Here is a 17,080-nt window from a genome sequence, read left to right on the forward strand (position 1 = left end):
AAACTTTTCGATCAACCTTTTCATTTTAATAAAGACCAAAAAAATGGTCATTTTTGAAATTATAAGCATTAGCAGGTTGTTAGAAACTGAAATCAAACAGTTTTCAACTCAAAACTTTATTCTAGGTGATGTTACATTTTCACATAGGACCCCTTGTTCGAAAGGAGCTTCTGAACTCTCTCGTCCATTGAATTTGTCAGGTTTTGGATGGTTTCTGCTTCAATTGTTTTGCATGAGGACAGAATACCCTCCCAGAGCTGTTGCTTAGATGTGAACTGCCTCCCGCCATCATAGACACTCCTTTTAATGATGCTCCAAAGTTTCTGAATGGGGTAGAGGTCAGGGGAGCATGGGGGTCACACCATAAGTTTGTCCCCTTTTATGCCTATATCAGCCAGAGATGCAGATGTTTTATGTGCAGCATGAGATGGTGCATTATCATGCAGAAAAATGATCTTGCTGTGAAATACACGGTTCTTCTTCTTGAACCATGGCAGGAAGTGCTGTTTGAGAAAATCCACATACATTATGGAGTTCATCTTTAGCGCCTTCAGGGATCCTAAAGGGGCCGACAATCTCTCTCCCCATGATTCCAGCCCAAAACATTACTCCACCTCCTCCTTGTTGGCGCTGTAGCCGTGTTTGCGTGGGGTGTCCATCAACCAGCCATCCTCCACTCCATCCTTCTGGACCATCGAGCGCTGCACGGCACTCATCCGTGAACAAAACAGTTTTGAAATCAGTCTTCATGTAATGTTTGGCCCACTGGAGCCGTTTCTGCTTGTGTGAAGTGGATAGAGGAGGTCGACAGGATGGCGTATGCACAGCTGCAAACCTCTGAAGGACCCTGCATCTTGTTGTTCGGGGGACGTTGGAGGCACAAGCAGCTTCAAAAACTTGTCTGCTGCTATGACAAGGCTTTTTTGCCGCTGCTCTTTCAACCTGACGTAATTGCCTGTAGGAAAGAGTCCTCAATTTGCCCTTATCAGCACGCACACGTGTGTACTGTGAATCAGCTACATACTTCTTGATTGCCAAGACACTTCATCCTGATCATCGCACAATGTTGATTGTAGTCATGCCTTGACCTAAACACTCCACAATTTGTTGCTTCTCAGCAGCCGACACATCCTTTTTCTTTCCCATTTTGGCAGAAAATGTAGGCTGCTTAATAATGTGAGACAGCCTTCTTAAGTAGTCTTGCCTTTCATTGGACACACCTGCCAAACTAATTAGCACAGGTGTCTGCAATTGCTTACAGTGATATAAAGAGCCCTGACACACATCACCATCAATGAGTTTAACTGACAAACAAACAAATTCTTCCCTTATCACTCCTAAACACTTTTTGCATAATAATTTGGAACACAGTGTACATGTGCTTTTCCACAAAACACCAGTGGTTCACGTAGTGAATCTTACAGTTCTAACTTGCCAACCGTGGTCTGTATGGAGTTGTTCAATAAAGGGCCCAAAATTAAGATAACATAGATGGGAGAGGTCTCTATGAATAGGAATTCCTAAGTATTTGATACCCTGTGAGGGCCAGGCAAAGGGAAAGTTGGACTGGATGGAATCCTATATGGATTTGGGGAGGGAGACATCGAGGGCCTCAGACTTCGCTGCATTGATTTTAAAATTTGACCATGTAACAAAGTGATCTATTTCAGCCATAACAGCATGGATGGATATATGTGATTGAGTGATATATACTAGGACATCATCAGCAAATAGAGAGCACTTGTACTCGGTGCCTCCCACCTCAATCCACCTAATATTGGGGTTATGGCGAATTGATGAGAGCAGGTGCTCCGTCACTAGGATGTATAAGAGAGGGGACAGAGAACATCCCTGCCTTGTCCCATTGGTGATTGTGAAAGGTGATGAAAATGTTCTGACGCGCCCCCTGGGCCTTGGGACACCCGGAGCCGGACCCTTTTTGGTGGATGCTGGTGGTTGTAGTCTCCGTGGCGGCAACCCGGTTCCGTGGCTCAGGGCGGTCAAACCAGTGGCGGAACTATTTATGTGGTTTTGATGTTTAAATGTCCGACTACGCCACCCGTGGATTGCGGTCAGAGTGAACCGCCGCTCCAGGGCAGACCGCTGAGGCTGGTGTTGTGGGTGCAGCAGAGCGTAGCATAACTCCCCACGGGAGGAGTATAGCCTCAGGGCAGTGTATGCGGAGGATGGGGGTGATGGTGCAGGGCAGCAGCAGTAATGACACGGAGTCAGTGATGCAGTCCAGGGCCTTTACTCACAGTTCTTATTATCCAGACCACGTCTGCAGGTAACGGCTGCCCACGTCGTACTGTGCTCACCAGGTGAGGGGCTCAGACAACTCCCAGATAACTTTGGAGTGCTTCACAGGACCCCCTTTGTGTGTCCTTTGTCTGGCCTTTCTTACCAACCCTTCTGTCCGGCTGCCTCGGGCCTCCTCTTGGTAAACTTGGCGCCAGTTTCCCTGACCCTATGTGGTGCCTTCCTAGCGGGTGTAGCGAGGGGCTGCGCCACATAAAATGTCACAGCCTCCTGTTTCTAGCTGAGGGTCGTTTCCTGCCTCCACTAGTTTCGGGGACCGGTCTCCCCCTTTGGCCTGACCCCTCCACGCAGGTGGATTCGGGCGTGCGGTGGCGACTCGCCCGTCCGCACACCTGAGATCCCTTCGTTCCTCGTTCCTGGAGCCTTCTCCGCTCCTCTTCCTTCCTTCTCCCTCTTCCAGGCCTGGGCCTCTGTTACTAGGCCCGCCTCCGGAGCAGAGCTCATGCAGAGCCCCTGCTCCCTGCCACTTCTGCTCAGACTTCTCTGCACTGAACTAAGATGGTGCCCACCTTTTATACTCCCTTCTCAATGCACCCAGGAACTGCTTCCTCCCTGCTCCTGCACTACAGGGTTCCCCTTCCTCAGTGTTCCCTCCCCCCACTCCAGACAGGGACTGTCGTGCCCATCTCAGGGGCATATTGGTCGCCCTGCCCCACGGCAATGTGGTGTAATGCATGCAGGTGTCGGGTCCTGATCCACACTACATCCTTACCTGAGAGTGAGATATCACACCTCTGGGTGAGGTGCAATACCTCTGTAGCAACCGAGCCCTCAGGGTGCTACAGTTCCATTTATCTTCAGCCTAGGTGACGTATTGCGATACAGGGCCGTGATTTTGGCTATAAAAGGGTCCCCTAGACCCCTACCCCAAGCTTTTTAAGAGAATCATATATGGCGTGCCAGGAGACTCTATGGAATGCTTTCTCAGCATCCAACGAGAGTATCTAATTACAAATTTTAACTGCATCTAGCCCAGGAAATACTTTGCGCCTAGTAGCAGGGTCTGCTAGTCAGCGGATTATCCCGGCTGTTAAGCAAGCTACACCACCTGTAGTTTGGACACTTCATTTTTTCAAAGAAAATGCTTCGGGACCACGGGATACTCAGTGAAGAGCATCAGGAGGCACCCCAAGGCATAGGGGCTCGGACTGGCAGTAGGATGCCTTGCGGTGGACAGCCGAGCTCGATCCTTATAAAAGCTTTTTAACTGCAGCAGCTTTAGTGGACGCTACTGGAGCTGGAATTACGCGGCTGCTGGCATGAGACTTGCCCTCCAATAGATCCTTGTAAATGGATTTAAAGTGTATTTATTCAAATTAGAGAGACAATTTAAATTAAAAAGCTTAGAGCTGCCTCCACCACAGGGGGGCTCGCTCGACCCACCAGCGGACAGGCACCAGTATTGGGAGAGGGGGGCTGGCCGTCAGGGTTCACCGCGGCTCTGGCACAAACCCGGCGACACGGAGGTGGCACGGGCAGGAGCGGACTGAACGTGTCGGCTTCTCACTTTTTGGATTTTAGAAGGGCATGACATGCCTATATCTGTGTCTCCCCTTCCTTTTACTCCTCCACCTCTTTTCTTTTCGCATGACTATATGTACTTGTCACTTTTCCATGTGTTAGTTGTGTCTTCTGAGCAGTTTGTCAGCTTTTGGACACCTTTGAAGGTGTTTTCTATGTGTTTCTATGTGTTTTTGTTTGCCTGCCATTGGTTTTAACGGTGTTCGAAGGTGTTCGACGAACAGTTTGACGAACAGTTCGGCGAACACACGGGTGTTCGACGAACCGAACCGAACTCGAACACTACGGGGGTGGCTCAACACTAGTCTTTAATGGCTAGATTACAGGGGGACTCCAAAAAAAATCTAACCAGAAAAGGCTAGGCAGACAGCTGTGAGCTGATATTAATAGCCAGGAAAGGGACCATGGATCCTGGCCCCCTCCGAGGCTAATAATATCAGCTCTCAGTGGTCTCAGAACTGGTGCATCAATAAGATGTGCCAAATCTGGTGCTTAGCCTCCGCTCTTCCCACTTGCCCTGGCGTGGTGGCAAGTGGAGAAATAGGGTTTGGGTTCTTGTCAGCCTTTTATTGTCAGCTGACATTAAGATCATGTTAGTAATGGAGTGCGTCTATAAAACGCCCCCATTACTAACCCCGTAGTAAAGATTTTGAAATAAAAACACAGCAAGAATAATGTATTTTATTCTAAATAAAATTCCACATGGTTTTAATAATTTATTTAAACAAAAAAACACTGTATACTCCCCTAACACCCATTCCGCTGAAGCCATTGTCACCTGTAAAAAAAACAAAATTAAAAAACAACCATATCCCTCACACCAGTCCGCCATGATGACATAATCCAGTGTCCCACGACGATCTGGGTCACTTCTACAGCAGTCACACCAGCAATCACTGATGTGCCTGCTCTAGAGGACAGCACTCTATACACTGACAGGAGTGTAATCACATGATCAGATCACTGTGGGACACTCGTGATGATGGCAGTAGGTGATTATAAAGTGTTTTTTATTTTAATATAGATTTATTTTAAAAAAAAGTTTTAACCCCTTAACCCCCGAGGGTGGTTTGCACGTTAATGACCAGGCCAATTTTTACAATTCTGACCACTGTCACTTTATGAGGTAATTACTCTGGAACGCTTCAACGGATCCCCCTGATTCTGAGCTTGTTTTTTCGTGACATATTGTACTTCATGATTTTGGAAAAATTTCTTCGATATCACTTGCGTTTATTTGTGAAAAAAACAGAAATTTGGCAAAAATGTTGAAAATTTTGCAATTTTCAAAATTTGAATTTTTATGCCCTTAAATTAGAGAGATATGTCACACAAAATACTTAATAAATAACATTTCCAACATATGTACTTTACATCAGCACAATTTTGGAACCAAATTTTTTTTTTGTTAGGGAGCTATAAGGGTTAAAAGTTGACCAGCGATTTCTCATTTTTCCAACAAAATTTACAAAACCATTTTTTTAGGGACCACATCACATTTGAAGTCACTTTGAGAGGTCTTTATGACAGAAAATACCCAAAAGTGACACCATTCTAAAAACTGCACCCCTCAAGGTGCTCAAAACCACATTCAAGAACTTTATTAACCCTTCAGGTGCTTCACAGGAATTTTTTGAATGTGAAAGAAAAAAATGAACATTTAACTTTTTTCACAAAAATGTTAATTTAGACCCAATTTTTCTTATTTTCACAGGGGTAACAAGAAAAAATGGACCCCATATGTGGGGAAAAACCACTGTTTGGGCGCACGGCAGGGCTCGGAAGGGAAGGAGCGCCATTTGACTTTTTGATTGTAAAATTAGCTTGAATAATTAGCGGACGCCATGTTGCGTTTGGAGAGCCCCTGATGTGCCTAAACATTGGAGCTCCCCCACAAGTGACCTCATTTTGGAAAATAGACCCCCCAAGGCACCTATCTAGATGAATAGCGAGCATTTGGAACCCCCAGGTGCTTCACAAATTGATTCGTAAAAATGAAAAAGTATTTTTTTTTCCACTTTTTCATTTTTACGAATCAATTTGTGAAGCACCTGGGGGTTCCAAGTGCTCACTATGCATCTAGATAGGTGCCTTGGGGGGGGTCTAGTTTCCAAAATGGGGTCACTTGTGGGGGAGCTCCAATGTTTAGGCACACAGGAACTCTCCAAATGCAACATGGTGTCCGCTAAGAAATTGAATGGAAAATCGGCTCAAATTGTTAGCAGACACCATGTTGCGTTTGGAGAGCCCCTGTGTGTCTAAACATTGGAGCTCCCCCACAAGTGACCCCATTTTGGAAACTAGACCCCCCAAGGCACCTATATAGATGCATAGTGAGCACTTGGAACCCCCAGGTGCTTCACAAATTGATTCATAAAAATGAAAAAGTGGAAAAAAAAACACTTTTTCATTTTTACGACTCAATTTTTGAAGCACCTGGGGGTTCCAAGTGTTCACTATTCATCTAGATAGGTGCCTTGGGTGGTCTAGTTTCCAAAATGGGGTCACTTGTGGGGGAGCTCCAATGTTTAGGCACGCAGGGGCTCTCCAAACGCAACATGGCGTCCGCTAACAATTTGAGCCGATTTTCCATTCAATTTGTTAGGGGACATCATGTCGCGTTTGGAGAGCCCCTGATGTGCCTAAACAGTGGAGCTCACCCACAAGTGACCCGATTTTGGAAACTGTACCCCTCAAGGATTTTATTAAGGTGTATAGTGAACATTTTGAACCCAGAGGTACGACACAGAATTTGATAACATTAGGTCATCATATTGAATAAGTTGTCATTAGTAGAGATGAGCGGTGTTCGACTCGAACTGTTCGCCAATCTCAAATTCGAGCTGTTTTGGGCTGTGTTAGAGCCGTTCGGCGAACACGAACGATTTGAAAAAAATTTGTCTGTTCGAGGTTATGTTCGATAACTGTTCGTGCACCAAAATCATAACTGGATTTTTTCTCAGTAATGCTGAAAATTAATGTTAATACGCAGTTTGAGTGTACAGCGGGGCGGGGGGAGGGGCCTCTGCAGAAATAATGAAGAACTCCATTTTTTTTTCTCTTTCCCGCATTTACAGTGGGGAGGTGCAATCTTTTAGCCTATCAGCAGCGCACACACGGAGAGAACTGCTTTTTTTCACACAAGCAAGGGCATGTGTCATTGGCAGTGTATGTCACATGTCCTTGCCCTATAAGACCCAGACATTTTCCCCGTCGCCACCATTTTCTCACTGCTGCAGCTGCGTGTTAGACGGTACCGCTGTTGCTGTGTGCGCTATTCCTTGTTAATTTCAAGCCAATTTTCGCACAAATCTACAGATAGCTTGGGAGTAGGGAAGAGTTGTGATTGCAGTCCTTTTAAGGACTAGGTTACAGCATTTCCTACGACTTTTATCAGGCAGGTCTGTGCTCTTAAATAGATAGGCTGGGAGAAAAGACTAATTGTAATTGCAGTCCTTTTCAGGACTAAGTTTCATCAGTTTCTATCAGTTTTTGCCAGGCAGGTCTGTGCCAGTGCTGTGCAAGTTTTTTTCATAGCATTTGGCTAAATCTAGCAAAGCAAATCCTTTTTGGCCTATTGCAGAGTGTGTTACTCAGTGGAGTAGCCTATCTGTGTTGCAAGCTACACCACCTGTGTATAGAATACCAATTTTTTTACTGCACCTAGTGAAGTAAAACCTTTTGGGCATAGCATCATTCTATTAGTCCATCTATACTAACCTCCACCAGGTTGCAAATTGAATATAATTTTTATCTGCATCTAGCTCTGAAAAAATATTTGGGCTTCTAGCAGTGTGTGGGACTTGTTCTATTAGTCCATCTATACTGACCTCCATCAGGTTGCAAATTGAATATAAGTTTTTTCTGCATCTAGCTCTGAAAAAATATTTGGGCTTCTAGCAGTGTGTGGGACTTGGTCTATTAGTCCATCTATACTGACCTCCATCAGGTTGCAAATTAAAAATAATTTTTATCTGCATCTAGCTCTGAAAAAATATTTGGGCTTCGAGCAGTGTGTGGGACTTGTTCTATTAGTCCATCTATACTGACCTCCATCAGGTTGCAAATTGAATATAATTTATCTGCATCTAGCTCTGAAAAAATATTTGGGCTTCTAGCAGTGTGTGGGACTTGATCTATTAGTCCATCTATACTGACCTCCATCAGGTTGCAAATTAAAAATAATTTTTATCTGCATCTAGCTCTGAAAAAATATTTGGGCTTCGAGCAGTGTGTGGGTCTTGTTCTATTAGTCCATCTATACTGACCTCCATCAGGTTGCAAATTCAATATAATTTTTTTCTGCATCTAGCTCTGAAAAAATATTTCAGCTTGTAGCAGTGTGTGGGACTTGTTCTATTAGTCCATCTATACTGACCTCCATCAGGTTGCAAATTGAATATAATTTTTTTCTGCATCTAACCCAGCCAATAGTTTTGGCCTAATACCACAGTTTGGCCACTCAGCTCTGCTCGGTTCCCATCCATTGTTTTTTTGTGCAAACAACTCCAGAGTTGTGAATTAGTTAACCACCAAAATGAGTGGAAAAAGGCCTGCTGCTGGTGGAAAGGGGAATAGGCGTGTTGGGAAGGGGAAAAAAGGTTGTGTCCGTGGGGTAGGTGTTAAAGCAACAGTAACATCTGCAGAAGAAAGACCATCTTCCAGCCAAACTAAAATGTCTAGTTCTTTTAGCGGACAATGCTGAAAGATCCCTTTCTTACGGCCACGCCAATCGCTACAAATTCCAGATGAGGCACAAAAACAGCAGGTGCTTCAACGGATATCAAGTGCTCCTTTAAGTGGGCTCTCCTCCACCTCAACTTCAACATCACAAATACTCCAGTCCTCAGAGGTGTCACCCCAATCGCACTTGCTTCCTCACAGCTCCCAAATCTCCAGCTGCCCGTCTGAGTATGGGGTAGAACAGATGGTTGAGTCTGCAGAGCTGTTTACTCATACTATAGCCTGGGAATCAGAGGTCGGCTCCAGAGCTTCTGTGAATCCAGACGAGGAAATGATCAGCACTGATGCCCAGAATCTTTATGAGTCGGATCCAGGACCAGACGCAGAAGGTTCTGACCATAATGTAGACCCTCATTCCCAAACTGTAACTCCTGTTGGTGGAGACAATGAGGAAGACGATGATGAGACTCAAATACCTGATTGGAGCGACAACTTTAGTTTTTTGTCAGGGCAGGAACAGGTTGACTCTGAGGACGACGGGTGTGATAACACACAGGGTGATGATGATGAGGTTGGAGATCCCACTTACTGTCAACCCACAGTCAGCCAAGAGATGAGGTCAGCAGAGGAGGTGGAGGAGGATGCTAGTGACGACAAGGTCAGGTTGCGCCTTCCTGGACAGAGACGTAGTACTGGAAGCACGTCAACAACTGCATCCTCAAACACAACTCTGCCTCTGACCACAAGTCGTGGTGGCTCTACAGGTCGCATGGGTGCTAAGCCTTGCATAGCTTGGGCATTTTTTCAGATCGCTAAAGATGACCCAACTCGTGTTATCTGTAACATTTGTCAGAAAAAAATAAGTAGAGGCCAAAAAATACATAGTTTGAGTACTTCATGCATGAACCGGCACATGGACATGAAGCATAAGTTGCAGTGGGAAGCTCACTGTGTTACAATGCGGCCTAGCCGACCGGGCCAACCACCGTCTGCCACATCTTGTGCATCCGCGGCCTCTTCATCCTCTGTGACTGGGGGGACAGCAGTCACACCTGTTTTGGGACGCAGACCTGCCACCTCTTTACCCGCAACAGCCAGCGTGATTGGCAGGTCATCATTTTCTTTGGAAGTGGTAACACCAGCTGGTGTTGAGCGCTGTCTGACATTGATAGCACCACCTTTGGATCAAGGCAACCTAACATGTCCGCCTGCATCTTCCTCACAGACCGGCAGTTTGCCGGGGACACCCTTATCAACCCCGTCTAAGCACAACAGCCAGCCCTCGGTCCCTCAGATGTGGACAAGTAAAAGACCATTTCCTCCTAGCCATGAGAAAGCTAAGAGGTTGAATTTCACCATCTGCAAGCTCTTGGCTACAGAAATGCTGCCTTTCCGCCTGGTGGACACAGAGGATTTTCGAGACCTTATGTCCGTCGCAGTGCCCCAGTACCAGATGCCCAGTCGGCACTACTTCTCAAAGAAAGGAGTGCCTGCGCTCCACCAGCATGTCGCACACAACATCACCGCTTCTTTGAGAAACTCTGTGTGTGACAGGGTGCATTTCACCACAGACACTTGGACGAGTAGGCATGGACAGGGGAATTACATGTCGCTGACTGGGCACTGTGTAACTATGGTGACAGCAGGACAAGGGGCTGCTGTCCAAGTCTTGCCGTCCCCACGAGTTGTGCGTCAATCCTCTTTATCTCAAAGTTCCTCCACTGCTTCTGCCTTCTCAACCTCCTCTCAGTCCTCCACCTGCACCCAAAGCTTGTCTGGTCATGCCACAAGCTTTCTAACTGCGCAGAAGGGATCCTGCACACCTCCTTACTATGCTGGCAGTAGGGCTCAACGTCATCAGGTGGTTTTTACTTTGAAATGTCTGGGAAATGTGAGTCACACAGCTGAGGAGTTATGGTCAGCTCTGGAGAACCAATTTCATGAATGGTTGTCTCCACTGGACCTGAAACCAGGGAAGGCAGTGTGCGACAATGCTGCAAACCTGGGTGCGGCCCTTCGCCGGGGCAATGTCACACACGTGCCTTGTATGGCTCACGTGCTGAACCTGGTTGTCCAGCAATTTTTAGCCCACTATCCCGGACTAGATGGCCTTCTGCAGAGGGCACGGTCGCTGTGTGCTCACTTCCACCGTTCGCATCCCACAGCTCAGCGACTTACATCTCTACAGAAGTCGTTGGGCCTGCCACTTCACCGGCTAAAATGCGATGTGCCTACCCGGTGGAATTCAACTCTCCACATGTTGCAGCGACTGTGGCAGCACCGACAAGCCCTGGTGCAATACGTTCTGACGTATAGCCTGGGCCAACGAGATCCAGAGGTGGGGCAAATCACGCTGGAGGAGTGGTCTCAGATCAGGGACCTATGCACCCTTCTGCACAGTTTTGAAATGGCGACGAAGATGTTTAGTGCTGACGATGCCATTATCAGCATGACTATTCCGGTGATTTACATGCTGGAGCACATGTTAAACAGAATTCGGAGTCAGGTAGTGGCACAAGAGGAGGTGGAGGAAGTAGAGGAGGAGGAGTTGTATGCGGAAGGGCTAACATCTGCAAGGTCCAGACGGTCGGCAGCACCAAGGTGGCAGGCATGTGAGGGTGGGGGAGATGGATTTACCAGGGCGCATGGTAGCAGCCAAACTAGTGAGGAAGGTGCAGGAGCCCAGGAAGAAGTGGAGGACGAACTGATGGAAGACTCATCAGATGAGGGAGACCTTGATCACATTTCTGTTGTGCGAGGTTGGGGGGAGAGGACAGAGGAAGGCAGCATGATTGTTACCTCGCCACCAACACAACAGGGACTTGGTGTTCCTGGATGCGCAACACACATGAGTGCCTTCTTGAGGCACTACCTGCAACATGACCCTCGAATTGTGAGAATTAGAAATAATCCTGACTACTGGGTTGCCACACTGTTAGATCACTGGTACAAAAGTAAATTTGCAGAAATTATTCCTGCCATAGAAAGGGATGCACGCATGCAGGAGTATCAGCAGAGACTGTTGCAGAATTTTACATGTGCTTTTCCACAAAACACCAGTGGTGCACGTAGTGAATCTCACAGTTCCAACTTGCCAACCGTGGGACCGTCGAGTGTTCAGCACTCAAACCGTAACAGAAACACAGTATCTGCTGGTAACATCAATTTTGCGGAATCGTTTCACCACTTTTTTAGCCCATCCTTTGCAAGGCCACAGAAGTCTGACACATAGTCAACACCTAGAGACGATGGTACAGGAGTACCTCCAAGTAAACATTGAAGCCATGACTGTGTTACTTGACCCTTGCTCTTTTTGGGCTTCCAATCTGGATAAATGGCCGGAGCTCGCCACTTACGCCTTGGAGATCTTGTCATGCCCCACAGCCAGCGTTCTGTCTGAACGTGTGTTCAGCGCTGCTGGTGGTGTGCTGACAGATAAGCGCACGCGGCTCTCCACTGATAATGTAGACAGACTCACGTTCATAAAGATGAACAAATCATGGATCCGAAATGACTTTTCTACCCCTGTGTCATCCTGGGGAGAGTAAAAGCTTGATGATTGGTTAAAATCACCTCACCAACCGTTTCAAGCTTTCAAAGTACTAATCATGTTTATCTGTATCTTGGCTGGAAAATTATTTGGGCTTTGTAGCAGTGTGCAGTACTGATTCTATTAGGCCATCTATACTAAGCTCCACCAGATTTAAAATTACTAATCATGTTCATCTGTATCTTGGCTGAAAAATAATTTGGGCTTTGTAGCATTGTGCAGTACTGATTCTATTAGGCCATCTATACCAAGCTCCACCAGATTTAAAAAAACTAATCCTGTTTATCTGTATCTTGGCAGGAAAATAATTTGGGCTTTGTAGCAGTGTGCAGTACTGATTCTATTAGGCCATCTATACTAAGCTCCACCAGATTTAAAATTAATAATAATTTTTAGCTGCATCTAGCCCGGAAAATAATTTTGGGGCTCCTAGATGCGCAAGACACATGAGTGCCTTCTTGCTGCACTACCTGCAACATGACCCTGAGATTGTCAGAATTCGAAGTAATCCTGACTACTGGGTTGCCACACTCTTAGATCCCCCACACTCTTCGATCAACCTTTTCATTTTAATAAAGAACAAAAAAATGGTCATTTTTGAAATTATAAGCATTAGCAGGTTATTAGAAACTGAAATCAAACAGTTTTCAACTCAAAACTTTATTGTAGGTGATGTTACATTTGCACATAGGACCCCTTGTTCGAAAGGAGCTTCTGAACTCTCTCGTCCATTGAATTTGTCAGGTTTTGGATGGTTTCTGCTTCAATTGTTTTGCATGAGGACAGAATACCCTCCCAGAGCTGTTGCTTAGATGTGAACTGCCTCCCGCCATCATAGACACTCCTTTTGATGATGCTCCAGAGGTTCTGAATGGGGTAGAGGTCAGGGGAGCATGGGGGTCACACCATAAGTTTGTCCCCTTTTATGCCCAAATCAGCCAGAGATGCAGATGTGTTATGTACAGCATGAGACGGTGCATTATCATGCATGAAAATGATCTTGCTGTGGAATACACGGTTCTTCTTCTTGAACCATGGCAGGAAGTGCTGTTTGAGAAACTCCACATACATTATGGAGTTCATCTTTACACCTTCAGGGATCCTAAAGGGGCCGACAATCTCTCTCCCCATGATTCCAGCCTAAAACATTACTCCACCTCCTCCTTGTTGGGGCTGTAGCCGTGTTTGCGTGGGGTGTCCATCAACCAGCCATCCTCCACTCTATCCATCTGGACCATCGAGCGTTGCACGGCACTCATCCGTGAACAAAACAGTTTTGAAGTCATTCTTCATGTATTGTTTGGCCCATTGGAGCCATTTCTGCTTGTGTGCAGTGGATAGAGGAGGTCGACAGGATGGCTTACGCACAGCTGCAAACCTCTGAAGGACCCTGCATCTTGTTTTTCGGGGGACGTTGGAGGCACCAGCAGCTTCAAAAACTTGTCTGCTGCTATGACAAGGCTTTTTTGCCGCTGCTCTTTTAACCTGACGTAATTGCCTGTAGGAAAGAGTCCTCAATTTGCCCTTATCAGCATGCACACGTGTGTACTGTGAATCAGCTACATACTTCTTGATTGCCAAGACACTTCATCCTGATCATCGCACAATGTTGATTGTAGTCATGCCTTGACCTAAACACTCCACAATTTGTTGCTTCTCAGCAGCCGACACATCCTTTTTCTTTCCCATTTTGGCAGAAAATGTAGGCTGCTTAATAATGTGGGACAGCCTTCTTAAGTAGTCTTGCCTTTCATTGGACACACCTGCCAAACTAATTACTACAGGTGTCTGCAATTGCTTACAGTGATATAAAGAGCCCTGACACACATCACCATCAATGAGTTTAACTGACAAACAAACAAATTCTTCCCTTATCACTCCTAAACACTTTTTGCATAATAATTTGGAACACAGTGTACATGTGCTTTTCCACAAAACACCAGTGGTTCACGTAGTGAATCTTACAGTTCTAACTTGCCAACCGTGGTCTGTATGGAGTTGTTCAATAAAGGGCCCAAAATTAAGATAACATAGATGGGAGAGGTCTCTATGAATAGGAATTCCTAAGTATTTGATACCCTGTGAGGGCCAGGCAAAGGGAAAGTTGGACTGGATGGAATCCTGTACGGATTTGGGGAGGGAGACATCGAGGGCCTCAGACTTCGCTGCATTGATTTTAAAATTTGACCATGTAACAAAGTGATCTATTTCAGCCATAACAGCAGGGATGGATATATGTGATTGAGTGATATATACTAGGACATCATCAGCAAATAGAGAGCACTTGTACTCGGTGCCTCCCACCTCAATCCACCTAATATTGGGTTTATGGCGAATTGATGAGAGCAGGTACTCCGTCACTAGGATGTATAAGAGAGGGGACAGAGGACATCCCTGCCTTGTCCCATTGGTGATTATGAAAGGTGATGAAAATGTTCTGACGCGCCCCCTGGGCCTTGGAACACCCGGAGCCGGACCCTTTTTGGTGGATGCTGGTGGTTGTAGTCTCCGTGGCGGCGACCCGGTTCCGTGGCTCAGGGCGGTCAAACCAGTGGCGGAACTATTTATGTGGTTTTTATGTTTAAATGTCCGACTACGCCACCCGTGGATTGCGGTCAGAGTGAACCGCCGCTGCAGGGCAGACCGCTGAGGCTGGTGTTGTGGGTGCAGCATAGCGTAGTATAACTCCCCACGGGAGGAGTATAGCCTCAGGGCAGTGTCTATGCGGAGGATGGGGGTGATGATGCAGGGCAGCAGCAGTAACGACACGGAGTCAGTGATGCAGTCCAGGGCCTTTACTCACAGTTCTTATTATCCAGACCACTTCTGCAGGTAACGGCAGCCCACGTCGTACTGTGCTCACCAGGTGAGGGGCTCAGACAACTCCCAGATAACTTTGGAGCGCTTCACAGGACCCCCTTTGTGTGTCCTTTGTCTGGCCTTTCTTACCAACGCTTCTGTCTGGCTGCCTCGGGCCTCCTCTTGGTAAACTTGGCGCCAGTTCCCCTGACCCTATGTGGTGCCTTCCTAGCGGGTGTAGCGAGGGGCTGCGCCACATAAAATGTCACAGCCTCCGGTTTCTAGCTGAGGGTCGTTTCCCGCCTCCACTAGTTTCGGGGACCGGTCTCCCCCTTTGGCCTGACCCCTCCACTTAGGTGGATTCGGGCGTGCGGTGGCGACTCGCCCGTCCGCACCCCTGGGATCCCTTCGTTCCTCGTTCCTGGAGCCTTCTCCGCTCCTCTTCCTTCCTTCGCCCTCTTCCAGGCCTGGGCCTCTGTTACTAGGCCCGCCTCCGGAGCAGAGCTTTATTTTTCGGCTGATAGAGCTGTATGGTGGCTTGTTTTTTGCAGGACGAGATGACGTTTTCAGCGGAACCATTTTTATTTATATTCGTCTTTTTGATCGCGTGTTATTCCATTTTTTGTTTGGCGGTATGATGATAAAGCATTGTTTTTTGCTTCGTTTTTTTTTTTTTTTACCGTGTTCACTGAAGGGGTTAACTAGTGGGACAGTTTTATAGGTCAGGTTGTTCCGGACGCGGCGATACCAAATATGTGTACTTTTATTGTTTTTTTGTTTTTTTTTTATAATAATATTTATTGATGGGTACATTATATTTTTATTTTTGGTGGATTATTTATTTATTTATTTTTTAAAATATTTTTACAATTTTTTTTTTTTATTTTTTTTTTCACTTTGACAGTTTTTACACTTCTTTACTCTGTCCCACTCTGGGACTTTCACTTTTTTTATTCTGATCGCCTGCACAGCATAGGGATGGAGCACCATCCCTGTGCCGTGCAGGCTGTCAGCGCTGTACAGGGAGAAAATAGTTTGGAGATGCACTGCGCATGTCCAAAAAATCTTCCTGCTGTCTGGTGACCCGGATGTTGTCATGACGACATTGGGTCGTCATGGCAACATCCTGGAAGCCACGGCAGACAGCGCTGGAGGCCGGAAGAGGAGGTGAGTATCTGCGATCACCTCCCCTTGCCACCGCAATGCTGCGATCAACTTCGATCGCAGCATTGCGTGGGTTAATGTGCTGGGAGCGGTGCGGGACCACTCCCTGCACATAGTACCGGGTGTCGGCTGTGACAATCAGTTGACACCCGGCGGCGATCGCTCCCGCACAGCCTGTGTGCGCGCGCGATCGCATGACGTACTAATACAGGTCTGACTGTTAAGTCCCAGGGCACAGACGGGTATTAGTACGTCTAATGTTGTTAAGGGGTTAAAACTGCGCACAGATGCCGGCTGAGGAGACTACTTCTCCCCTCAGCCACACCTGCTCTCGCTATTATCAGCGGGAGCTGCCATAGGATTATAGGAGGAGTAGTCTCAAATGGGCAATTCTTTGTGCATTTTTGCCACTTTTTTGACTCATTGACTTGAATTCAGTCAGTCAAATACGCAGCAAACATCCGCAGCAAATCTGCATATATTTTTATACCTGCATTTTTGCTGCGAATCTGGCTGACTCAATTGAAGTCAATGGGTGAAAAGAAACGCACAAAGAATTGACATGCTGCAGATTTAAACGCAATGACAATCCTGATAGGAAAATACCTGATCATGTGCACAGCACATCAGGATTATCATTGCATTAGCTTGACACAAGGATTCCCTAGCATTTTTGGCCCATTTCTGCGTGGAAAAAACGCACCAAAAACGTCCAGTGTGCACATAGCCTTAACATGTTTAGTGACTTGTGTTAAGTGTCTAGTTACAGTTTTAACATGTTGTATAGGTTAAAGATTGCTACATTTGCAATTGTGGGTCCAAGATCTATGACCCTCACCTTTCAAAAAATTTTCACGCATGTATTTGTCCAGGTTTGAGTATAGATCAGGAGTGCACAACATTGCCACACTGAACCAATCTCAATCGATGTTACAATAGATCCAGCCTCAGAAGTATGTAAGGTCCAAGCTTTATTAAATAAAGATTAAACAACATGTATCTCACAGCAATATGTCACAACCCCAGGGGGGTGGGTTCTCTCCT

The sequence above is a fragment of the Phyllobates terribilis genome, unplaced genomic scaffold (assembly GCF_046119375.1).
Source record: "Phyllobates terribilis strain yellow unplaced genomic scaffold, ASM4611937v1 Scaffold_4__5_contigs__length_816908805, whole genome shotgun sequence".
NCBI lineage: Eukaryota > Metazoa > Chordata > Amphibia > Anura > Dendrobatidae > Phyllobates > Phyllobates terribilis.